This window comes from Balaenoptera physalus (assembly GCF_965194825.1).
Source record: "Balaenoptera physalus genome assembly, chromosome: 17".
In the NCBI taxonomy this organism is placed as follows: domain Eukaryota; kingdom Metazoa; phylum Chordata; class Mammalia; order Artiodactyla; family Balaenopteridae; genus Balaenoptera; species Balaenoptera physalus.
In genome coordinates this window covers 48739950-48767662 of record NC_138895.1, presented here as the reverse complement: position 1 = coordinate 48767662, position 27713 = coordinate 48739950, and the positions used below count along the sequence as shown (strand labels likewise).

The 27713-nt window shown below is 35.1% G+C and overlaps 1 protein-coding gene and 1 long non-coding RNA gene across 16 annotated transcripts in view; one reads left to right on the top strand and one right to left on the bottom strand.

The window, feature by feature from the left end:
* Window positions 1-27713, bottom strand: part of VPS13B (vacuolar protein sorting 13 homolog B) — a 763196-nt gene that overhangs the window by 462240 nt on the left and 273243 nt on the right. The window lies entirely within an intron of this gene.
* LOC309646446 lies at window positions 1565-25853 on the top strand. The gene is made up of 2 exons (XR_014255366.1): window positions 1565-15115; window positions 15161-25853. It is a non-coding gene; the product is annotated as an uncharacterized lncRNA (long non-coding RNA).

Here is a 27713-nt window from a genome sequence, read left to right as displayed (position 1 = left end):
AACTGGGCCCGTGAGCCACAATTACTGAGCCTGCGCGTTTGGAACCTGTGCTCCGCAACGAGAGGCCGCGATAGTGAGAGGCCCGTGCACCGTGATGAAGAGTGGCCCCCGCTTGCCACAACTAGGGAAAGCTCTCACACAGAAACGAAGACCCAACACAGCCATAAATAAATAAATAAATAAATAAATAAATAAATAAATAAAAAGACCACTTAAATTGTTCTTGCTCAATTCATAGTATTTAAATTAGAGGAAAATTAATGATAACCTAAATGTCCAAAAGAAGGGAACAATTAGATAATTATGATATATTCATCCTATGTAATGTTTATTAAAAAAAAAAAAAGACAGCCTAGATTTCTATATCCATTGACAATATCCTTTTAAAATGAAAACAAAACAACAAAAACAATTTGTCACCCGAAGTCTTGCCCTACTAAAAATTATTAGAGAAGTGCTTTAGTCCAAAATAAAATTATGCCAGATAGAAACTCAATTCTAGAAGAGGAATGAAGGGCACCAGAAAGAATAAAATATGTTGGTTAATAAAGCAGACCTCTTTAAAACATTCTATTTTAGTTACATGTATATACACACACACATACACACACACGTACATCAATGTTACTGTCAAACCCAATTTAGATTAAATAAAAAATATACATTGAACACATTTGTGTACACATGTACTTTTTTATTTCCATCTATCCAAATTCTGCACATCCTTTCATTCAAATTAGCTTCCGCCATTAACACTTCTTACCACCACTGCCCTTTCCATTCTCTGGCCAGCTGCAATACTGAGTATTATAGAGCTCATTTTAGCCACTGACTCAATTCCATTTTCTCAGTATATAAGAATGTCATAAGTTAAGAATAAGGATGGCAGAAGAGGTTATGAGTGCTTTAGGAAATTGCAGAATGTGTGAAATAGTGACACATTCAGAGAGACCCATCTGTGTTCCCTGGTCATGAATTTCAAAGTGAGTGAACTCATCCTGGTTGCATGTTTTTCTCCAGTCCAGTTGAGGTCCACAGAAGGAAGACAAACTGGATTTCAAAAAGACTCTGCTTGCTATTTTATATTTCTTACTGGTGTTCTTCTTTTTTCTCCCCAGATCAAATAGTTACTTAAACAGTTTTATCAGGTATTAAGTTAATAACTGGTTTCCTTCTCACTCTTATGTCTTATTTCTCAATTGGAACAGAATTCACAAATGAGATTTAATGGTAACCTCAAACCGTAAGTGTCAGTAATTAATACTTTGTGGTGTTTCAAACTTTTTACCTCTGACTTTATATTTATGGCATAAAACCCTAAAACAATAAAGGTATTTACAAACAGCTTTGAGAGGAAAAAGCTTAGGATTTCTAAAAGATAAGAGATACCAGAGACAAAAGTAAAGGCAAAAATCAGACTAGAACAAAATATTAGGAAAAAACATAACAAAGACAATATTCATGACATAGGAAGACCTAAAAATTACTAAGCAAAAAAGATATAAAACCAAACAGGACAAGGGCGGGGGTGGGGGGGGAGGGAAGTTGGGACAAGGTAAGAGAGTAGCACTGACATATATACACTACCAAATGTAAAATAGATAGCTAGTGGGAAGCTGCTGCATAGCACAGGGAGATCAGCTCAGTGCTTTGTGACCACCTAGAGGGGTGGGATAGGGAGGGTGGGACGGAGGCTCAAGAGGGAGGGAATATGGGGATATATATATGCGTATAGCTGATTCACTTTGTTATACAGCAGAAACTAACATAACATTGTAAAGAATTATACTCCAATACAGATGTAAAAAAAACAACCAAACAGGAAAATGGGCAAAGAATATAAACAGACAACTCACAAAATAAATACAACTGGCCTTCACTAATGCTCAACATTACTAACAGCTAAAGAAATTAATGATAAAACAATAAGATAATTTTTCAACGATAGATTAACAGAAGCTTAAATGAATTAAAGTCTATTACTGATAAAGCTGTGACGAATAAAGCACTCTCATGCTCTGCTGAAAGAAATGGAAACTAGTACAGTCTTTTTGAAGGCTATTTTGGAATCACCTATTAAAATTTTAAACGTACAATTCACTGATCCAGCAATTTTAGTTCTTAGAATCCTACATTAATACTTGTAGATGCTCTTAAAATATATGCACAAAGATGTTCACTTGTAGTATTATTTACAGTAATGAAAATATGTAAAAAAAAAAAACAATGTCTACAGTCAAATTATAATCATTTAATGTTACACCACTCAGCTATTAGACGATGAAGTAGAGAGTATGTAATGACACAAAAATAAGTGCAGAATAGTATATAACATAATAATAGTTAACAGTGTAAGCATAAAACATGCTTATATATAATATATACTTAAAGATAAAATAGTGATATTTCTAGGTGTATGTAGGTGAATATACCAGTGATATACTACATAAAAAAAAGATCTGCAAGTATATGAACCAAGCTGTATATAAACCAGGGTAGAACAAACATATCACTTCATGATATAAAGATAATATATTACTATATTACTTATATTCTAAAACCATGAAACTACATCCACATTTTTCCTGATCAAAATTTTGAATTTCAGTGAAAAATTTGGTTCATGTAAGAAACAAAAGCAAAAACTTGATTCACCACAAGTAAAAACCATTTAGAAAATTACCAGACCTCATAAAAGTCTCTCTTTTATTTATCTTCAGTGTGTCATTGTTCTTTACTCAGGATTTTCATTATTCAGAATCCCCATCCCCGTATACTGCACCAAATCAATGTAAACAAATATGGTATCCTATAACTAGAAAATAATTTTTAAAAGCAATTCTTCACTTTAAACTGGATTTTGTAGAATTACTATATGATCCAGCAATCCCACTCCTGGGCATTTATCAGAACAAAACTATAATTCAAAAAGATACATGCACCCCTATGTTCACAGCAGCACTATTTACAATAGCCAAGACACGGAAGCAACCTAAACATCCATCAACAGATGAATGGATAAAGAAGGTGTGGTATATATACACAACGGAATACTGCCAACCATATAAAAGAACTAAATAATGCCATTTGCAGCAACATGGATACAACTAGAGATGATCATACGAAGTAAAGTAAGTCAGAAAGAGAAAGACAAATACCATATGATATCACATATGTGGAACCTAAAATATGACACAAATGAACCTATATATGAAACAGAAACAGAATCATGGACATAGAGAACAGACTGGTGGTTGCCAAGGGGGATTGGGAGAGGAATGGAGTGGGAGGTTGGGGTGAGCAGATGTAAGCTTTTATACATAGAATGGATAAACAACAAGGTCCCACTGTATAGCACAGAGACTATATTCAGTATCCTATGATAAACTACAATGGAAAAGAATATATTAAAAATGTATATATATGTACAACTGAATCACTTTGGCTGTACAGCAGTAATTAACACAACATTGTAAGTCAACTATACTTCAATAATAAATAAATAAATTTTGTTTATTTTGTTTTACTGGAAAATATAATCAAAATATAGATTATAAATCAACACATAACTACAAAATTTATTATCATTGACTCACATACCTCAGTAAAATCTTTTCTATTACTAATATGACAGTTTGATTCATTTCAAATATTTCTGCATCTCTTTTATATATAGGCCCAAAACTCCAACATACATCTTAATTATATTAGCATATATTAAACAACCTAAGGCTATGAGCACTGCAAATATACTGCAAACAATATGATAGAATTACCTTTTGAATTAATGATGCATAAAAAATGAATTAATGTACAACTTGGAATAAAGCAGTATTTAGTTTGGTTTAAGTATTTTAAAGCCAATACTGATCATCTCTGATCATGCTTAATTCTAAATAATTAATAATGTACTGATTTAGCATTTTAATCTTGCTGACTCTATGAAGTTACATCTGACTTAAATTTTAAGCATACAGAATTGAGGATCAAATGCATGTATCTCTTTTTATAGATAATAGCAGGAAACTTAATAAATGTTTTTTATTATAATGATTCTTAAAATCAACTGAAAGAAGAATCTTCAAAGTCATCCACACTAAATGGGGTCTATAGTTTTTAAATTCCATGTACCAGCAGTGGTTAGAAAGGACTCTTTCAAAATTATGATAATATTCAACAAACTAACTAGGAGACAGAATATACATTTTGACTTAATTATGAAATCTTTGAATTACTAAATTTTTTATTAATAATGATAAATCTTAACTTGGAAATTAAAAGCAATGCTTTTTTAACCAAAACCCGACAAGCATGTATTTTCTGATACTTAATATCATTACTCCTCATTTCATTTAAAATCTCATGGCATAAATCATAGGATAGATTTCTAGCATTCTTTTAATCCCAGGACACTGCCCTCCAGGCCATCAGTCATCCTTCTCCAGCCAACTTATTTCTTTCACTTTTTCCGAAAGTAAGGCTGCTTTTTATTTTTTATTTATTTATTTATTTTTTTAACATCTTTATTGGAGTATAATTGCTTTACAATGGTGTGTTAGTTTCTGCTTTACAACAAAGTGAATCAGTTATACATATACATATGTTCCCATATCTCTTCCCTCTTGCATCTCCCTCCCTCCCATCCTCCCCATCCCACCCCTCTAGGTGGTCACAAAGCACTGAGCTGATCTCCCTGTGCTATGCGGCTGCTTCCCACTAGCTATCTATTTTACGTTTGGTAGTGTATATATGTCCATGCCACTCTCTCACTTTGTCATAGCTTACCCTTCCCCCTCCCCATGTCCTCAAGTCCATTCTCTAGCAGGTCTGTGTCCTTATTCCCATCTTACCCCTACGTTCTTCATGACCTTTTTTTCTTAGATTCCATATATATGTGTTAGCATACGGTATTTGTTTTTCTCTTTCTGACTTACTTCACACAAGAACCCTAGGATCACCATGTTTCAAACATATACAAAAATTTTTTTTAGAAAATTGCTTATCCGCATGTATCAAAATAAACAAATCCCCAATATTTATGTTTTTCACAAAGTAACCTGAAACTAAAATGATTTTTCCCCCAACTTGAGTTGCCTTTGGGGGAAAAAAACCAATGGCTGAGGCAAAAAAATAAATTTGCATGTTTAATTTACCCTACTCACTATTTTCCAAAAATACTTACTAGAGCACTTGATGGTTATCTGGAATCTTATTCTATTTATACCATATAGACCACCATAAATAACAGCAGGTCTCTGAAATATGCCAATGTTTTATTCTACCTTGCTATGGTTCCAGTTTTGATATCTTTCCTCTGTAACTCAGACATAAAACACTACAAGATACACATAAATTTGAAGAGCAGGTAACTTTAGCCTTATATAGAGTTCTCAAGGTTACAAAGCTTACGTGGGTGTGAAGATTAGTTGACAAAATTAGAAGCTTTAAAATTCAAAGACTTCTGGATTCTGCATAGGATTCCAGTATTAATTCAAATTCATGGTTGCCAACCGTTAAAAGAATTAAGAAGTCATTAATATTCCTGGAGTTCAAATTGGATTAGAATCTTCTGTAACATCAAAGATTAATGTGGAGCAAGTATATAAAATACAGAACACAAGCAATAGCTATAGCTATTAAAACCAACCACAATTATAAAGTATATTAATTTCATACTACCTCATTACTTTAAAAAAACCATTGAAGCTTTGAGTGACGTGATTTAAAACTATTTTAAATAAGTTTGTCAAATTTAATTCCAAAACTCCTAGACATACAATTTTCAAAGTTTAAATCAAAATACTAGCAAGGATATGGTAAAACTGATAGTGTAACACAGGCTTCAGTCTATAGACTATGAGATATTTTAGTAAAATTATTTTAATAAATATAAAGTAGTTTGGAACACAGCCATGCCCATTTGTTTACATGTTGTCTATGGCCGCTTTTGTACTAAAACAGCAAAACTGAGCAGCTGCTAGAGAGATTATATGGCCCACAAGCCTAAAATATGTATAGTATAAGGCCCCTTAAGAAAAAATTTGCTGACCCCTGTTAACACATTGCTGGTAGGAGTTTACTATAACAATTTCGCATATGAATTTGGTAATAAAAAGTCAATACCTTTTAACTAATTAATTTCATTTCCAGAAATCTATGCTAAACAAATATAGGAATTGTTTAATATTAACAATTTCACATACAGTTATTTATAATAGCAAATATTCAAAATGATCTAAATCTCCAAAAATGAGGACTGGTTATGCAAACTGATGTATTCAAGTGACAAGCCAGTACACGATCATTAAAATGATGGTTATGAAGGCTATGTAATAATGAGAAAATTCTTAGGACATAAACAGAAATTTTAAATATAGTCTAATGCAAGGTAAATAAATAGCAAGGGAAAAACCAGAAGAACATATGTAAAAGAAATTTCAGTGGTTTGTGATTGGTTGATGGGTTAATTTTTTTTTCTGCTTTCTAGATTTTCTAACTTTCCAAATTCTATTTACTAAAGATATAATTACTTTTATAATAAAAACTTAAAACAATATATGTAAACATCTAAAGATTTCATGTGTTTAGGTGACTCTGTTATTCCTCTGCTTAAACACTGTCTTCCCAATCTCCTTTGCATTAAATGTAAACTTCTCATCATAGCCTACAAAGTCATGCAAGATCTGACTCACCTCTCTCTGAAATCTCATCTCTGACACTCTTCAATGGTGACTATATTCCATCTACCCTTGAACACGCCAAATTCTTTGCTATTTCTTCAGTCACCTCTCTAATCCTTCACAGAAGCCTGGCTCTGACCACTCTATTAAGTTTTCATCAAGTATCTTTGTTTAATATTTATGATTATATAATTTTCTGTTTACGCATTATTTACCTCCTCAGAGACAATATAAGCTCATGAGATCAGGGACTATCTTCACTGTTCATATATGACTGATGCCAAGCACAGGGTTTGGCACATAGAAAACACTAAATTTAATGGATGAATATATGAATAAAGTTTTACATTTACCTTTAATCTTTCAAGCACTTATTATTAAGTGTTGCTTCATTTCATCCAGAAGTAATTATTTTAAAATATTTTCAAATCAAAGAATACTCCAAATATTACTCAATATAAGACACACTTTGATTACTGATAACAAACAGATCTCTCTCCAGCCTGTTTTCCAATATTCCAATGTGACACTATTTCATGTATGTTGTATTAAGACTTTAAACTGATTATATAAATTATACAGGCTATGTGGAGATATGTTATGGTCCACAAAAACTAGGAAGAAAATGCTGTTAATCAATATTAACATTTGGTTGTAGATTAGACTCCTAATATTTGAGGACTTAAACCCCAGCTGTTTCAACATCTATGTCTACACTGTAGCCACATGAAGCTGGTATCCGGAAACAAATATAGTTCTTAAAGATATAATTGGCATCACATACATTTTTTCTTTAACGTTTTATGATGAACATTTTCCTGTGTTGTTATTGTTTTTTACTCTCTAGCATTCCTTCCCCCCGTCTCAGATACCCCTAATTCCCCCCTTGAGCCTAAATCATTCCAGCAGTTGCAGTGGTGACCAGCACTACCTGGCTTCCTAAACCACTCCATACAGGGCAAAGTGACAGAGCCTAGACCTGTGCCTATCCAACATGTCTCTTGCCTCTGGATCCAGGGCTCGCAGATGACTCCTGAGATGTGGAGCAGCACAGTTCCTCACTCAGCACCCGTAACTACATGCAGAAGCTGGAGGAGCGGCAAAGTTCATGTCCTGAGGAACAGAACCTTGACCAATGGAGTCTGTGAGCACGTGGGAAAAAAAATCTCTCCCAGAAAGAACTGTCCTGGGAAACAGTGGTGTATAACTAGATTATACATCCCCATTTTGTTCTCCCTCCTTTGCTGACTCATAACCTTAATCCTTCAACTATAATCGCTAGTAATAGTAGTACATAAGCCTTTCTCTTAGGCTTTGCTTTCTGAGGAACCCCCCAAAATCTTCTTTTGTTTCTTCTGGTAAAAGCACTCAAGTTCCCTTTGGGGAATTATCACACCCCCTCTCCTGAAATCATATATAGTTTAGTGGGATTATCAATCGAGGTGTTCTATACTTCCCTGCCCAAAGAATATGCATGTGACTGAAACCAAGTGTCTTAAATTGATCTTAAATTACCTATTTAAACCTATGTCTATTTCATTTTACCTCATTCATACTCTCTCCCTCCCTTTCTTCCATTCTTTAGCTATCATTTATAGATCTAATACATATAAGATATTGTGCTAGGTATTCAAGGTACAATGATAAATGATTTCTGACTGGATTCTAAAGGAGTAGGATTCTGCCAACTTGACAAGAAGCAGGAAAGGACATTCCAGGAACAAAGACCAGCTTGTGCAAAAACATGGATAAAGGAGAGGACAGTATCTTTAGGAACATACAAGTAATCTTAAAAGGCTAGAGCTGAAAATATGAATATGAGCATATGACTAGACCATGAATGCCCATTCCAAGAAGTAGTATTTTATTCTGAGGGTGTTAAATACCACTGAAGATTTTCAGGCTGGAGAAAATGATATCTCAAATGTGCATTTCAGAAAGATCAAAATGAACAGAGCATGGACTATGGACTGAGGGGTTAGAAGCAAAATAGGTAATATTTGATACTTTTACAATTAATCAGGCATTCAGGACATAAACCACAAGGGCACAGCCTGAGAAGTAAAAGTCAGAAATATTTTATTTGAGGGGTAGAAATAACATTTCATAACTAAATTAGATGTAAGATATAGGAAAGAATGGCTCAAGTCAGAAGATACAGTGATATAATTATTGATGAAATGGACTAAAATAAGAAATGGGTTTGAAGAGAAAGGTGAAGACAGCAATTTGGGAAATGGGGAATTTGGGGTGTATAGGGGACACCAAGGTAAACATATTTATTAGTAGTCATAATATATAGGCCAACATTTTTTGTGGAAACATTATTCCTGGGAGTAGAAGTGTAAATGAACTATGTGGAAGGAAGGAGTTATAGTTATCAAATTACAACCATAAAGTAAAATAAAAATAGACACAAATTTAAATATGATACAACATAATAAACAATGAAATTCATGCATATATATAAATATTATAGTTATTATATAAAAATATATTATATATAAATATTATCAGTGTAAATAAATACAGCTAAAACCGTAATAGTCAAAGAAAAAAAAAAAAAACCTCAAGACTATGTTCATCAAGGAAATGAAATGTTTATGGACAGATGGTTATGGACCTAAAGAAAAGAGAAATTTGAAAAGGAAATTAAAGAATGGTTAAAGGACAGAGTCAGAATACAAAAAAAATCAAGCTACATCCTCTCTCTCTTTCTTCAGTATTTCCAAGGGAATGATCCAAAGCACCAAGTGCTAATCAAATCAAGCTTTAAAAAAAAAAAAAAAAATTTGATTTTATATATGTAACAACAGTCTTACTGAAGTTTGTTGGTTCTCTTTCCTCTAAATTGGTTTCACTGTTCTCAGGTAAACTTATAAATAATGGCAAGTGACTACAGTTAGGCTCCAGATTATAACCTACTCACTTGGAAACACAAAGGTAGTTTCTCTTTCCCAATAATTTCAACAGAAGTCTTGGAAATAAATCTCCCTGCAATGGCTTGGTTCATATGATCATCCCTGAAACAATCACTTCAAAAAAGGAACGAAACTGGATTTCTAGGCATGGGTCACATGTTCAGTCCTGGAACTACACTGTGAAATCAATCCCACTTGAACTATATAGCTTGTAACTACTATCAGATAAGGAGGAAATGAATGCTGAAAAGGCAAAAACAAAAGAAATGTCACATTTCACACCTAGGAGTTAGTACAGTAACTGATCATAATATTGTAATTTTTAAAGAATTTGATTACTTTAATATAATTCCAAATTTCAATGCTACAAGAATAGTACAAGGAGCACCAAAATACCTTCCAACCAAATCCCCCAATTGTCTAAATCTGGACCCAATTGCTTTACACATACCAACACACATCTGCATATGTGTGTATCCGTGTGTACATGTATAAAATCCTTTACTGATCCATTTGAGAGTATACTGGATACATGGTGCCCATTTATTTCTAAATATGTCAGTGTGCATTTACTAAGAACAAGGACATGTTCTTACAGAAATGTTGTGTTTTTGAACAGATGTTGTGAAAATTTAAAAATCTTTCCTAATACTGAAAGCTCCTTAATTTAACAACAACAACAAAAAAGGTCTGTGTCACAAAGTCTCTTAATATTCCTGGAAATAAAAGATATTTCCATTACAAATAAAGAGAAAATGCAACATCACTAAAACAAAGTAAGTATTCCTTGGTCTATTTCTTTTAAAACATGTGATTTTCATTATTGGGAATTTTTCAGTTCTTGCCAGTAGTCATAGAAAAGATTCAGATTTCATTTAGAAAGTTCTCCACTCCCAGGTGGATAATAATCAATGTCTACACCCCCTGACAAAGGAAACCAATTGATTATACACTGCACCCCCACAGAAGTGTGTCAAGTCCAGCCAGTAGAGTGCCAAAGCACAAATGTTTGACATCCAAGACAGTGAGGGTACATGGAAAGATGTAATGAATTCTTCACAGGACTCTCAGCAGAGTTCATCTGAATTTGGCATACTCTGAGCCTTATTTTCTGAGGTTATTTTAAAGATGAAAGGGTTCTGCACCAGGCCAAGTAACAGGACCAGATTTACCCTCTCATGTGAAACAACCAAAATACTGGGAGAAAATATATGAAAAAAAGGTATGCAAGACACAGGAAATCAGGCAACAAAGGACTGTGGACCCTGACATACAAAAAACAAATAAGGTGAGCCCGGCAAATTGCCCCAGCTTACTGCCTTGAGAGAACTTCCAGGATATGGTGCAGAGAGAGGAACCAAGCAAAGCTCGGCACTCTCTCCAAGTAGAGGAGACATAGCTGAGAATACACAGAGATCAGAGTGGCTGGAGTTCTCAGGAAAGAGTAGCAAAGAGGAGAGAGAGCTGCACAGAGAGAGAATTCCATAGATCTTCAAAGGGTCTTCTCAAGAATTCAACAGAAAGAAGAAAGAGGAATGGATATACAAATAGTCAATAATAGATTAAAAGCTGTTCAACAACATTAACCCACTAGGAAGGCAATACTAAAAAAAATTGCAAATAACAAATATTGACAAGGATGTGGAAAAATAGGAACCATTTAGTACACTGCTAGTGGAAATACAAAATGGTTCAGCTGCAGTGGCAACAGTTTGGAGGTTCCTCAATAAGTTAAACATAGACAATTCAACTCCTAGGTATATTCACAAAAGAATTGAAAGCAGGTACTCAAACCAATATATGTAATCATATATTCATATGTACACATGTTCACAGCAGCACTATTCATAATTGCCAAAAGGGGGAAACAATTCAAATGTCTATAAAGGATGAATCGATAAACAAATAGTAGCATATACATACAATGGAATATTATTTGACCACAAAAAAAGGAAAAAAGAACTGACATATGCTGCAATGTGGATGAACCTTGAAAATATGCTAAGTGGAAGAAGCCAGATGAAATAGGTCACATATTTCCAATGGGAAATGAAGAGGAACCAGACAATAAGAATAAGAAACACTCAGAGAAAAAGAAGAGAAACCAAGAGAAGAAGCAAATGAAAGAAAGTATTTCAAGGAAAAGAGAGTGAGTGATTTTGTTAAATACTACTGCCAAGTTAGAGAAAATGAGGACTGTGAACTGCCAGCTGAATATAACAATATTTAGGTTACTAGTAATTTGGACAAGAGCAGTTTTAATAGAGTGGGGAGGAGCAAAAGACTGAATGGAATGAATTCAGAAACAGGAAGAGAAGAAACAGAGATGGTAGTTATAACACAATTCTTTTGAGAAGTTTTACTGCAGAGGGCAAGTAAATGCAGTGGTAGCTGGTGAGGAGAAAGTGGGATCCAGCAGAGAGGGAAAAGTAAATGATACAAGTGAATGAGTACAGATTTACTGCAGTGATGTCCTTGAATAGGGAGAAGAGATGGGATCTAGTGAACCAGCTTTAGATAACAGCATGGCTATTTCATCTATAGTAACAGGAAGGCAGAGTACTGGTGTAGATACTGAAAGATAAGTTAAGATGGTTGTGCATGTGAGTGTATGAGAATTTCTTCTTATACTTTCACTTTTTTTCAGAGAAGTAGGTAGCAAAGTCATCATCCATAAAATGGGTTTGAAGGAGCTGAGAGTCAGGTATGGGGGAGGGTTTAAGGAGCAGATAAAATGAGAAACAGTGGTTTAAGGACAGTGCTTCTCAAACTTGAATGTGCTTAAGAAACACAAATGACCCCGAATAGCCAAAGCAATCTTGAGAAAGAAAAACGGAGCTGGAAGAATCAGCCTCCCTGACTTCAGACTATACTACAAAGCTACAGTAATCAAAACAGTATGGTACTGGCACAAAAATAGAAATACAGATCAATTGAACAGGATACAAATGCACGCACATATGGTCACCTTATTTTTGATAAAGGAGGCAAGAATATACAATGGAGAAAAGACAGCCTCTTCAATAAGTGGTGCTGGGAAAACTGGACAGCTACACATAAAAGAATGAAATTAGAACACTCCCTAACACCATACACAGGAATAGACTCAAAATGGATTAAAGACCTAAATGTAAGGCCAGACACTATCAAACTCTTAGAGGAAAACATAGGCAGAACACTCTATAACATAAATCACAGCAAGATCCTTTTTGATCCACCTCCTAGAGAAATGGAAATAAAAACAAAAATAAACAAATGGGACCTAATGAAACTTAAAAGCTTTTGCACAGCAAAGGAAACCACAAACAAGACGAAAAGACAACCCTCAGAACAGGAGAAAATATTTGCAAATGAAGCAACTGACAAAGGATTAATCTCCAAAATTTACAAGCAGCTCATGCAGCTCAATATCAAAAAAACAAACAACCCAATCCGAAAATGGGCAGAAGACCTAAACAGACATTTCTCCAAAGAAGATATACAGATTGCCAACAAACATATGAAAGGATGCTCAACATCACTAATCATTAGAGAAATGCAAATCAAAACTGCAATGAGGTATCTCACCTCACACCAGTCAGAATGGCCATCATCAAAAAATCTACAAACAATATATGCTGGAGAGGGTGTGGAGAAAAAGGACCCTTCTTGCACTGTTGGTGGGAATGTAAATTGATATAGCCACTATGGAGAACAGTATGGAGGTTCCTTAAAAAACTAAAAATAGAACTACCATGCGACCCAGCAATCCCACTACTGGGCATATACCCTGAGAAAACCATAATTCAAAAGGAGTCATGTACCACAATGTCCATTCCTCTATTTACAATAGCCAGGACATGGAAGCAACCTAAGTGTCCATCGACAGATGAATGGATAAAGAAGATGTGGCACAAATATACAATGGAATATTACTCAGCCATTAAAAGAAATGAAACTGAGTTATTTGTAGTGAGGTGGATGGACCAAGAGTCTGTCATACAGAGTGAAGTAAGTCAGAAAGAGAAAAACGAATACCGTATGACAACACATATATATGGAATCACATATATGGAATTCCATATATATGGAATCTAAAAAAAAAAAAAAAGGTTCTGAAGAGCCTAGGGGCAGGACAGGAATAAAGATACAGACGTAGAGAATGGCCTTGAGGACACAGGGAGGGGGAAGGGTAAGCTGGGATGAAGTGAGAGAGTGGCATGGACATATATACACTACCAAATGTAAAACAGATAGCTAGTGGGAAGCAGCCACATAGCACAGGGAGATCAGCTCAGTGCTTTGTGACCACCTAGAGGGCCGGGATAGGGAGTAAGGGAGGGAGATGCAAGAGGCAGGCGATATGGGGATATATGTATATGTATAGCTGATTCACTTTGTTATAAAGCAGAAACTAACACACCATTGTGAAGCAATTATACTCGGATAAAGATGTTAAAAAAAAAAAAAAGAATCACCTGGGGAATTTTATTAAAATGCAGATTGTGATTCTATGGATCTAGTGTATAGCTTGAGATGGTGCAATTCTAACAAGCTCCCATATGATGCTAACGTTCTGCTCCAAAGTGACTACGAGTAGTAGTAGTTACTTTGGAGCAGAACATAAGCAAGGACAGGAGAGCGCAGGATAAACAGACTGGGGGGTGGGGGGGGTGCGGGTGGAGGGTGGAGAATGATTGCAAAGAAGCAGTAAGATCCTGCTTTTAGGATAGTGGTCATGAAATTACAGTGAGATCAGTCAGCATGACTATGTATTTTCCTCATCTCAAAGAGTTGTTATCTGGGACAATAAAGATCTCACCTTAAATTGTTATCTTCATTACACCTAAATGCAAAAAAGGGTAACTGAGTTGTGGTTCTTATTATCTTTCAGGTTGCAAAATATAAATAATAGCACTTTTCATGTGCTAGGCACTACTCTAAAAACTTTTTTTTTTTAATAAATTTATTTATTTTATTTATTTTTGGCTGTGTTGGGTCTTCGTTGCTGTGCACGGACTTTCTCTAGTTGCGGCGAGCGGGGGCTACTCTTCGTTGCGGTGTGTAGACTTCTCATTGCAGTGGCTTCTCTTGTTGTGGAGCACGGGCTCTAGGCGCGCGGGCTTCAGTAGTTGTGGCACATGGGCTCAGTAATTGTGGCTCGCGGGCTCTAGAGCACAGGCTCAGTAATTGTGGTGCACAGGCTTCGTTGCTCCACGGCATGTGGGATCTTCCCGGACCAGGGCTCGAACCCATGTCCCCTGCATCGGCAGATGGATTCTTAACCACAGTGCCACCAGGGAAGTCCTCTAAAAACTTTTAAGGCCTTATCTCATTAATTTTAACAACAACCCAAGGAACTAGGTTATACACTAAACTCATTTTGTAGATGTTAAAATTGAGCCCTAGAAAAATGAAGTAACATGTCCAAGATCATAAAAGCAATTAAGCTCAGAAGACAAGATTCAAAACCAGGTCTGTTTGACTACAAAGTCTCACACTTATAACCTCTGTTCTATAATAGTTCTCAAAGAGGTTTCTCAAACTTATAACCTCTGTTCTATAATAGTTCTCAAAGAGGTTATCTCTCTTCGAAGTATCCACTAATGGCTTTTTATAAAATATGTAATTCAAGTAAATATCCTATTCTCCCCATACCCCTTAAATTTTAGGTCTTATTATTTCTTCCATGTACACTTAAATTTTACTGGAACTTCTAGTTTCTGTGTCTTTTTTTTTTTTTATTTATCTTTGGCTGCATTGGTCTTCGTTCCTGCGCGCAGGCTTTCTCTAGTTGCAGTGAGCGGGGGCTACTCTTCATTGTGGTGCATGGGCTTCCCATTGCGGTGGCTTGTCTTGTTGCGGAGCACCGGCTCTAGGCACACGGGCTTCGGTAGTTGTGGCTCATGGGCTCTGGAGCACAGGCTCAGTAGTTGTGGCGCACGGGCTTAGTTGCTCTGTGGCATGTGGGATCTTCCTGGACCAGGGCTCGAACCTGTGTCCCCTGCATTGGTAGGCGGATTCTTAACCACTGCGCCACCAGGGAAGCCCCCTGTGTCTTTTTAAACTGTATGTCTATTCACATTATTTTCCATTATCTAGTGCTATGCAGTAGGCTGTGACTAGATTTTTACTAATTATAATAAAGATTTTTAAAAAACAGTGAAAGGACTTATCCTATTTTGGAATCAGAATAAAGTGTAAGTCAGTATCTATTTATTTTGAGCTAAAAGCCTATATTGAAACAGTTTGTTATACTCTAATTTATGTTTCTTTACAGCAAATTAGCTAAATTGTGATTGGTAAATAGGGCAATGATATCAGCATATATAACCAAAAGGTTGTACTGATTCATATGCAGCTTTTCTCAGCACGTTTTGAAGCAATCGGCTTTCTTACAATGAAAGAGAAAGTTTTTGCAACATATGATGTGAAAAGGCTGATAATCCCATCGACGAGCTTTTCTTTCACACAAGCAGTGACTGATTCTGAGGCTGCATGAATCACTAGACCTTCGATATGTTAAGCTATCTGAAGAGGATGGGAGTGCAGATGAAGAAGAGGCTAAGACATGTACCCTAAGTATAAAAAAATTTTGATATATAAGTCTATATACTGATTCACAGTTTTTCATTTTGATGAAAGTGGTCACTCTTAAAAATAAATTTCCTCAAAGATCTACATCTCAAACAAATCATGAGACCCAAGATTTAAGGCTATCCTGACAATGATAGCCTGATTACCATTGCCAGAGGAGACTTAACTGTGGTAGTATTTTCACCAAAACTGTTACTGTTTTTTTTTTTTAGTACTCCGGTTATAAAGTTCTGTACGTTTTGACTGCTAACTGCTTCTAACCCAACTTTCCCTAAAAACTCTGTTAATTGTATGTGCCAAATGCAAGATTTTTCAGTAATTAACGTATGGTGTTATGGGAGAAATGCTTGTCCTGTAGAATGCCTTTACAATCACACACACACATATGCGTGTGTGTGCATGATACTATTCACAGGATCTTTTCATAAAGTTTTAATGAATTTCCCATTTCAATAATCACAAACTATTAACTCTGAATTACTTGTAATCTTAAATATATATACATACGTGAATACATATATATGCATATGTGTATGTACATGTATATACATAAATACGGAGAGTGAAAGACAGAAAGAAATGGGGAGGCAAGAGGGAGAGAGAGAGAGAGAAGACACTTATTATGTATCTGGCACTATTCTAGGCCTGACCATGACTTACCTACTTAAAAAGGATATGATAAAAAAAAGTCACCTGAAGTGATAACTTTATATATCTAATGATTTGATAATAGAGACAGCCTCAACAGACAATAACCATATATAATGCCACTAGAACCCTTGAATGGTTCTCAGGAAAGACTCACTTTACATTGAATGACCTCTTTACTCATACTACACTACTAATAGGGACCTCCTAATTTACATGAGACCATTCGTCCCCTATTTCACCATTATATTGAATCCGTCCTCAGTTATTCAATCATCAATTCAATCAACATTCATTAGGCACCTACTATAATAGGAACCAAAGGTACAATGACAAATTTAAAACAGAATCACTGTCCTTATCAATATTTATTTAGTAGAGACACTGAAGTAAACAAATAAGAAGAGCAATGCCCTAGACATGTACAAAGTTTAATGAAAACACAGAGGTGCAGAAGGCTTTGAAGTCAAAGGTATAGGTCTGAATCTGGCACTGACGCCGACTGTGTAAGTCCCTGACCGTATCATTTCACTGCATGTTTCTTTAATGTAAAACGAGACTAACATGGCACAATTTATAGGGCTGTTATGAAGACTGAATGAGAAAATGTTTATAAAATGCCTGTTACACAGAAATTTAAAAAGTGATAGTTGCTGCAATCATCATTATCATCACCATCATCATTATCATATCTTTGGGATGAAATTAGATGAAGAACTAAAAATAGTTCTGTCTTTAGATTTCATAGAACTAGACATGTTATTTGCCAGCACCAAAAGCTTGTTGAATTATCTGGCTAAGGTAACCAATCCTACAAAACAGTAGTCTTCCAAGAGACAGACGTAAGGGAAGAAAAACTCAGCATCCTACAGGGGAGGGGATGCAGTGCTCTCTGACAGGTACATTAAAGAAATGAAAATCTAGTAGAGTCAAAATCGTAGACAAATAGTGAGGTGTACCTTAAACCAGCCTTCGTAGGAGGTCCTAGAGGACACTAACATGTATATATGCCTAAAGGGAGCCATACCAAATAGCACACGTTTTCGTCCATTTGTATATGTCTTCATGACAGCTGACAGAGAATTACTCTGTCCCTAACTGCTAATATCTGAGTAGGATAATTCTGCACATTAGGAACCTGGTGGGCAAAATCCTCATTTATCTAATAACACAAGGATGCAAAAGACTGACAATCCTGGATGATATTATTCACCAAAAGTTATCTTAATTAGGATCAGAGAGCTTTACAGTTGCACCAGAAGTATAACTGATATTCCTCATTTATGGGAGATGATTCTCTGATATCCTGCTTTAGAGACTACCTGCTATCCTGCCCCCATGTGTTTCTACTCTAAGGAAGGGTCAGCAAATACAGCCTGCAAGCCAAAATCAGCCTACCTGCTTTTGTACAGATTATAAACTAAGAAAGGTTTTTACAGTTTTTAAAAGTTGAAAAAGTTCAAAAGAATAATATTATATAAAAATTATATTAAATTCATATTTGTGTCTATAAATAAAGTTTGATTGGAACACAGCCACATTCATTTACATATTGTCTCCAGCTGCTTTCCTACTACAACAGCAAAATCAAGTAACTGAAACAGAGACCTATGGTCTGCAAAGTCTAAAATGTTTATTATGTGGTCTTTTATAAAAAGTTTGCCAACCCTTGATATGAGACAAGGTATGAGAGGTATGGCTCCGAGCCTCAATACTGAGAGGCACTGAACGCCTATCCGTTCCTTATAACACCGTGAGTGTCAAATGGATTTCCCAGTAAGACTCTGGTAAGATCACCCTGAAGTCCACCTCTGATAATAATACCAGGTAATAGCCATCACTTGCCAAGCACATACTACTATATGCCAGGTATTATCATCTTCATTATATGGATGAGGAAACTGATGATCAATGAGTGGTGGTAACTTGTTCAAGTTTACTATAGATAGTAAATCAATCCCAGTACTATCTCCCCCAAAGCCTGTGGGCATAAACAACTGCCTGAAATAAGAGTACAGAGAGTAAAAGAATTGGAAATAATGATCCACCTCAAAAGAAAATAATTTTCCACAGTGATGTGGATAATGATGAAGTAATGAATACTCTATAGAAACCAAAACCAATGTCCCTGGGAGGAAGGGACAATAGCCAAGGAAACCTTTTGAAAGTGGCTAAGAACTAAACAAACAAAATTGGCTCCCACTGTTAGTTTCCTTGTTTCTGTCAGTGGTACCACAATTATCTCAATTTTCCAACTTATATAATAGACTTATTTATACCACCTTTTGATCTTGCCATTAGATCATTCCCAAGTAGGCATAAATCCAGGAGAAAAGGATAATTAGAAAACAATACATATCTTTATTCTCAAATTATACCTTTCCTATTCTTAAAATGTTAACATTTTAGCATTTTGTTTTCTGAATGAAGGTGATTCTAAATAGTAACTTAAAAATTTTTTTCCTTATTTGAAAAAGTAAAGTTGGTATTCAAAAAAAAAGAAAATAATATAAAGTTATACTAAGAAGTCATCCTTGTCTTAGTTATAATATCTTCAAGTCTACAACATAATGTTTTGAAAGACTAAAACAGTGGTTTTCCCTTGTAATCAAGTAACACTAACGCATGACTTTGATTGCACACTGATTCATAACCTAGCAGCCCTACTTTTCAGTTGGAATGAGCACACTGCTTCCTGCATAACTGCTAAGTGGTTAACCCATGTATTAAACTAGATACTTTCTATTTAAGTCTACACTTAAACTGTTCTTTACTTTTATTACAAATATTCAAGGTTGAGCAATACAGTCAACTTTGGAAATTTACATTTTTTTAAAAAAGTGTATATTTTAAAATTATCCGGAGGACTCAGTATATGTAGTATATGTTCCTTTACTGTTTAAAACACAAAATGTCTTCATTATGATACCCACATTACTGTGCTTCCTATCCTTTATATTTGTCCATCATCCTTAGCATTGTTTTTTTTTTTTAGGAATTACACTGAATATAACTGATATATTTTGCTTTCCAGCCAAATTAGAAAAACCTAAAAATATTTAACAGAGAATAACATCAGGGATCCAATTGTTCAAAATAAAAAAGTATAAAATAAATCCTTGGGAGAAAATATTCTAACTGTTATGAAAATGTTGCTTTTAAAAATCAATGTTATTTCATGACTATAAAATTTTATTCAAGAAATTGTAAAAATATATTTTAATTTGCAAAGAACTATATTTTTAAAGTCAGTTTATATACTATATGTTACAACAGCAATCAAGACAAAATTCAACAAATACACCATACTTAAATACTTATTCCTAAAATAAAGATCAGAGTAATCTTAAATATTACTCTTACACACTTTAAAAGCTATCTTGTTACATATGCCTAAGAATTTGAAGCACTTAAATCAATTATTACCACAATCGGCAAGATCTCAAATTAAAAATCTTATGGGGGTGTTAAAGGTTCGATAGTAAGTATCCAGTGACGAGAACGTGTATTTGCTTTGGAAAGATAACTGCCAAACTGATGTCCTCCTTACTTATCCTTTCCTGATTATCAAGACCCGTGTAATGACAGGGCACCAAAAGTAAATGGCACGGTATAGCAAGCACCACAAGGTGGTGCTAATATCCTCTCATAACTGGCTGGATAGACCACTGTGGCTAGTCCCGATGTGGCCTAAGGTGATACTCTTGCAACCCACAAGGTGGATGCCCGACTGCAACATTCTCTGGTCTAAGAGAAAAGCAAACCATCAACAATTTAGAAGCTTTTTACTGTTCATTGTAGAAAAAAATTTTTGAATTTATAATCCTCTAGAGTTAACATTTGGTTTGCATTAACATTCTTCTCATTTAGTTACAATATTTTACATGAAAAGAAGGTAACCCTCTAAGCAACTAACTACCTTTACACTACTGTCAGATGAAATTAGTACTTTACACTCAATAAATGAACTACTGTCATGCACAAGCCAAGATTTCTTTATCAGTAGGGTTCTTATGTGGGACACTGGTACGAGTGATAATAAAACAGTCCAGTATTTTGAAACCCATATTCATACGGCCAAAATCTGTTTCCCAAATTAATACTTTCACTCATTTCTGTATACTTACTCATCTTCTTAATGTAATGGACTCCTAGAAAAAAATGTTATGGTTTCCCACAATTCAGGTTCTAAAAACACTAAACCAACTGCTAGAGTCATCCTTCCTTGAGTTGCTTTTAGTCAGACAAACACAGAGCTGGATGAAAAGATGGAAGGGAGGATGGAAGGATGAAAGGAAGGGTGGAAGGGAGGGAGGGAGGGAAAAGGGGCAGAAGGGTGGGAGAGAGGGAGGAAAGCAATAGCCTGGCTCCAGAAATACAATTGCAATTCAGAACGGAGAAAAAGGGAGTTGCTAGAGAGAGTTACTATAACATAAATATATATGCACTGGGCACATATATGAAGTGAATATATATATACATACACACACACATAAAACAAATAAATAATGCCCACTGCCCAAACTGCGTTTTTGGGAGGTAAAGAAAGTTGCCCAAGGTCATAAAAGGACTATCAGACTTCAAAGCCTCTTTTTCATTATTCCATAAAAGAATCATGCTAATATCGATGAGGACAGCTAGTGTGCGCTAAGTGGCAACTATGTGCCAAGCAATGTGTTAAGCATTTTACATTTATTTTCTCAGTTAAGCCACACAACAATCCTAAAAGGTATTCTTATTTTCTTCATTACAGATTAGAAAGCTGCAGCACAGAGGGGTTGAGTGACCTTCCCAAGGTCCTACAACTATTAAGTGGTAAAGCTGGGATTAGAATCTAAGCAATGTGGCTACAATAAATCTGCCACTTAACCACTTCACAATACTGCCACTCATAAAATACAAAACTATTTCCTTTGGGAATAAAATAAATGGCTGTTTAATGAAGAGTAAAAACAAAAACAAAAAACTTTTATTAAGCACATAAAATGAAAAAAAAAAAATGCTACAGCAGACCCTATGGAAAGGGACCTCAAAGAACTTCAAATCTCAATAGGAAAACAAATGACACTTAAAAAACACAAAATAAGAGAGTAAAAAAGTAATGTGGTTAATTACCAATGACTAAAGAAAACAAAATAAGGTATCAGAAAGGGTAAAATATGATTAATTACAAACAATAGCCGACATAAGGTTTTTAAAAAATAGCAATCGCTTCAGATAGAGCAGATTGGGAATATCACTAGAGAAGAGGTAGATTTTAACTGATTATTTATGGAGAGAGAGGTTTGGACAGGTGAGAAGGAGGAAGAGAGAACATCCTGAGCATTTTAATATATGAGTGAAAGTATCAATGCAGAAAAGTGCAAATGGTGCTCAGTAGTTGATCAAGGTAGTGTTTTTGCATAGAAAACGTTAACAGAGAAAAGCTGAATGGGCTTTATACTTCCCCAAATAGTCCTCAAGGCCTGGAGATGAATAAACAAATCCATGTTTCTAGCTAGTTAATGACATATTCTATAATAAATATTTCAGAAAGCATAAAGGAACCGGATTTCAAATTATATGAAGAACCAATCAAAAGGAAATTGGCTGATTGTGACAGAAAGGAAAGGAAGAGAGACAGGAATGGAAGAACTAATGGGGAAAACGTCAAAGAAATTATTAAGTCACCAGTTTGCAATTCATAAAATATTCAAAAGCAATATTAGAGATTCTCTAAGCTATTTAAGTCATATCTTTACACAGTACATGTAGTAAAATTGTAATATAAAACTAAAGCTCATTTTAAAATTACTTTATCATTAAAAGTAGGTAAAGTTATTTGATTTCTTTGTGGGGGAGGGGGGAATAAGGGAGAATTTAAAATAATCTGTGTAGTGCTTCATAAAAAACTCCTAAATATACTGTTTCATTTAAACCTCAGAACAACCCTATGAGAAGTTACATTATAGGAGAAGGAACACAGTCACAGAAGTATAGTGACTACACCTAATTTATATTAAACCTGAAAGAGCTAAGATTCAAACCCAGTTTTCCAGACTTCAACCTGAAAATTCTTTTTCACTGTTACTATTTGGTTTCTATTTTCATTACAATAAAACTGACACTGCAAGCAAGTAAAGGTCCTGAAAATTATGGACAGTATTACTTGGACGAGACACACGGATATTATATGGATAGTATATCCAGTCCCAGAGCAATGATTCATACATTCCTCCACCCAACAAATACTTATTAGGCACCAACTATATGCCAAGCACCATTCTAGACACTAAAGATGCAGTAGTTAATAGAGAAATAAACAAAAGGCAAGAACACAAGAAAACATGAAATAGTGATAAGTATAATTCAGAGAATTATAATACAGTAATAGGGAAAAAAATGAATGGGTGACTCCTTAATATTGGGTGGTCATGAATACCTCTCTATGAAACTGACCTGTAAGCTGACACAGAGCCAGCCAAATACAAAGCAGTAAGACCACAATTCCAAACAGAAGGCACAGCTAGAACAGCCCTAAACAGAAACATAAAGGCAGTGTAGCCAAAACATAGTGAAAAAGGAACAGAGACAGATTAGGTCAGAGAGGTAGGTAGGGGATTTTTAAGTTAGAATAAGCAGTTGGAATTTTCTGTTCTCAATGTGATAAAAGGGGGTGGGGAGGGACTTCCCTGGTGGCGCAGTGGTTAAGAGTCTGCTTACCAATGCAGGGAACACAGGTTCAATCCCTGGTCCAGGAAGATCCCACATGTCACGGAGCAGCTGAGCCCGTGCGCCACAACTACTGAGCCTGCACTCTAGAGCTCACGAGCCACAACTACTGAGCCTGCCCACATGCTGAAACTACTGAAGCCCACGCGCCTAGAGCCCGTGCTCCGCAGCAAGAGAAGCCATCGAAATGAGAAGCCGTGCACCACAAAGAAGGGTGGCCACTGCTTGCCACAACTAGAGAAAGCCTGCGCAGCAACAAAGACCCAACGCAGGCAAAAAAAAAAAGAGGGTGGGGAATAACATAAATTTATCTATATTAAAGGGGAAAAAAATCAATCGGTGTGATGTAAAGAATACAGAAGAGCAAGCTTGGAAGCAGAGACACCAATTAGAGCTAAAGTAGTCGAGCAGCTCTTAACCTTTTCTCCACCCCAACTACCTGAAGGAAATTACACTCTCCAACGAATAACAGCAATGGAGAGGAAATTCTGATAAAACTCCTTGCTCTCTTTCAGAGGCTCTACTCTAGAAGAACTGGGTAGCATTCTCCACTGTTCACTCTCAACTTCGCTTCTCCCATGATTGGTCATTTTTTCCTTTCTTTGTTCTGTTCTTTTCCCTCTGCCTAGCCTAAAAGTCCACTTTGGATACTACTCAATCAGAACTGGATGCATGTCTCAAAAGACCACTGATATTGCCTGAATTCAACGTTCTTGATATTAATACATTAAAAAGTTTTGATTCTGGACAGAGGCAACTAAAAAGACATCTCCACAAATAAACAGATTTGTGATTTGTCCCGTATAAGAAAACTCTAAAGATAACGTAGACTATAATAGGCAATTTTAATTTAAAAATCCAATTTTGACATGCTTTCTGGACGCATGCAAATTTTTATGCAGTTTGAAATAAATATTTAAAGATATTCAAATTCCTAGCATGTGAACACACTAAAAACGTCTATGAAAATTAAAACCACTCTATGGAATCTGACGAAATACCCAATTTTAGTTTAAGTTTCATTTCTTTGTATCCTGGGATATTTCTTCTCTATTGTTTAGAAAGCACAGACTTTGAAATATAAAATGAAAAGAGGGCCTGGAGTAACAAGCTCACAATAATGATTTTACCCCAAAGTTGTAAGTTCTCAATTATTAATAGTAAAAATTGAAACTCATTTTTCAGCTTAACCAAATGTTTCCTAACACTATCAAAGTCTCAGAAAGCAATGTGTTGCTATATCTAGTCCTCTAAACAAAAATTCTTCATTGTTATGGCACGTTCATTAGAAAATAAAACTAAGTTGAAATGACTTAAATCTCATTTTCTCATACAAACAGGGGTAATATAGCAGGTTATTTTCTTAATCATGAATCTGATAATTTTGGAAATCAATATAATCATATTTAATCAATTATAAGTGACAGACCTATATGCTATAAAAGTTTTTTTCAATAGAATGAAAAAAACAGTCACATAAAATCAAAGATAATATTATATGATAACACAGTGTACATTTCAAAGATCTTTTCTTGTTTTTCATAATTGTTTTAACTGCCACAAATTATTAAGGAGCCTTCCTCAAGGATATGGAATCCAGGACTTATTTGGAAATATGTTCAATCACTTTCAGAAAAGTGATCTTCCATAGAACCAGAGCAAAATATTTCACAATTTGCATGGAAACACAAAAGATCCCAAATAGCCAAAGCAATCTTGACAAAGAAAAACAGAGTTGGAGGAATCAGGCTCCCAGACTTCTAACTATACTACAAAGCTACAGTAATCAAGACAGTATGCTACTGGCACAAAACAGAAAGACAGATCAATGGAACAGGATAGAAAGCCCAGAATATGGTCACCTTATTTTTCATAAAGGAGGCAAGAATATACAATGGAGGAAAGACAGCCTCTTCAAAAAGTGGTACTGGGAAAACTGGACAGCTACATATAAAAGAATGACATTAGAACACTCCCTAACACCATACACAAAGATAAACTCAAAATGGATTAAAGACCTAAATGTAAGGCCAGACACTATAAAACTCTTAGAGGAAAACATAGGCAGAACACTCTATGACGTAAATCACAGCAAGATCCTTTTTGATCCACCTCCTAGAGAAATGGAAATAAAAACAAAAATAAACAAATGGGACCTAATGAAACTTAAAAGCTTTTGCACAGCAAAGGAAACCACAAACAAGACAAAAAGACAACCCTCAGAATGGGAGAAAATATTTGCAAGTGAAGCAACTGACAAAGGATTAATCTCCAAAATTTACAAGCAGCTCATGCAGCTCAACATCAAAAAAACAAACAACCCAAATCAAAAATGGGCAGAATACCTAAATAGACATTTCTCCAAAGAAGATATACAGATTGCCAACAAACACATGAAAGGATGTTCAACATCACTAATCAATAGAGAAATGCAAATCAAAACTGCAATGAGGTATCTCACCTCACACCAGTCAGAATGGCCATCATCAAAAAATCTACAAACTATAAATGCTGGAGAGGGTCTGGAGAAAAAGGAACCCTCTTGCACTGTTGGTGGGAATGTAAATTGATACAGCCACTATGGAGAACAGTATGGAGGGTCCTTAAAAAACTAAAAATAGAACTACAATATGACCCAGCAATCCCACTACTGGGCATATACCCTGAGAAAACCATAATTCAAAAAGAGTCATGTACCACAATGTTCACTGCAGCACTGTTTACAACAGCCAGGACATGGAAGCAACCTAAGTGTCCATCGACAGATGAACGGATAAAGAAGATGCGGCACATATATACAATGGAATATTACTCAGCCATAAAAAGAAATGAAATTGAGTTATTTGTAGTGAGGTGGATGGACATAGAGTCTGTCATACAGAGTAAAGTAAGTCAGAAAGAGAAAAACAAATACCATATGCTAACACATATATACGGAGTCTAAAAAAAAAAAGGTTCTGAAGAACCTAGGTGTAGCACAGGAATAAAGACGCAGACTTAGAGAATGGACTTGAGGACACGGGGAGGGGGAAGGGTAAGCTGGACGAAGTGAGAGAGAGTGGCATGGACATATATACATTACCAAATGTAGAACAGATAGCTAGTGGGAAGCAGCTGCATAGCACAGGGAGATCAGCTCAGTGCTTTGTGACCACCTAGAGGGATGGGATAGGGAGGATGGGAGGGAGACGCAAGAGGGAGGAGATATGAGGATATATGTATATGTATAGCTGATTCACTTTGTTATAAAGCAGAAACTAACACACCATTGTAAAGCAATAATACTCCAATAAAGATGTTTACAAAAAATCCTAAAAGATAATATTCTTATTATTAACAAATTTGAAAGATACATGAGCAATAATATATATGGGTATATATTCAACTATGTATGCATATGGGGATACATATGTACATATGTTTTATATGGATACTTTTTTATACATATAATCTTTAATTTTGGAAAATATAAAATTGCACGATCTGGACTGAAATGATAGAGTACCTGTATAGTTTGAAACAGGACTACACTAAAGCTCATATAAGCCGTCCTCCCAGATTTGATATTCTGAATAAAGAAAGAGAGTAGTCTTTAAAAAAAAAAAAAAGAAAGAAAAAAACACAGAAAATCTAGTCTCTTCACCTAGTTAATGCCTACACTCTTTCACAGCTAAATTCAAACTTCACTTCAAGAATGTTTTCACTTATTTTCCAAACCAAGTCAATTTTCCTACTGCATAATCTCATAACGTTAATAATTCTTTCTTCTGTGAGACTACTGCAATTTCAATTTTATATTTATTTGTGTGATTACTTGTCCCTCCAACTTATAAGCTCTATGAGGGTAAGTATCAACTGTTTTTTTCCAATCCACTGTATCTTTACAACTTCAATCAAAATTTGTTAAACAAGTATTAAAAAATACATGTATGCTGCAATGTATTAAAGCAATACAGAGTATAAAGAGAGAATTCAAAATCTTCCCTCCTCCCCTCCAGTCACCAGAAATAACAACCATTACTATTCTGTTATGTATTCTTCAAGACTCTTTTCTAGAATTATAGTAAAGTATGTATCTACAATTATACTTTTTATAAAAATTGTATCATATTTAGGGCTGCCAGATTTAGCAAATAAAAATACAGGCTACCTAGCTAAATTTCAATTTCAAATGAAC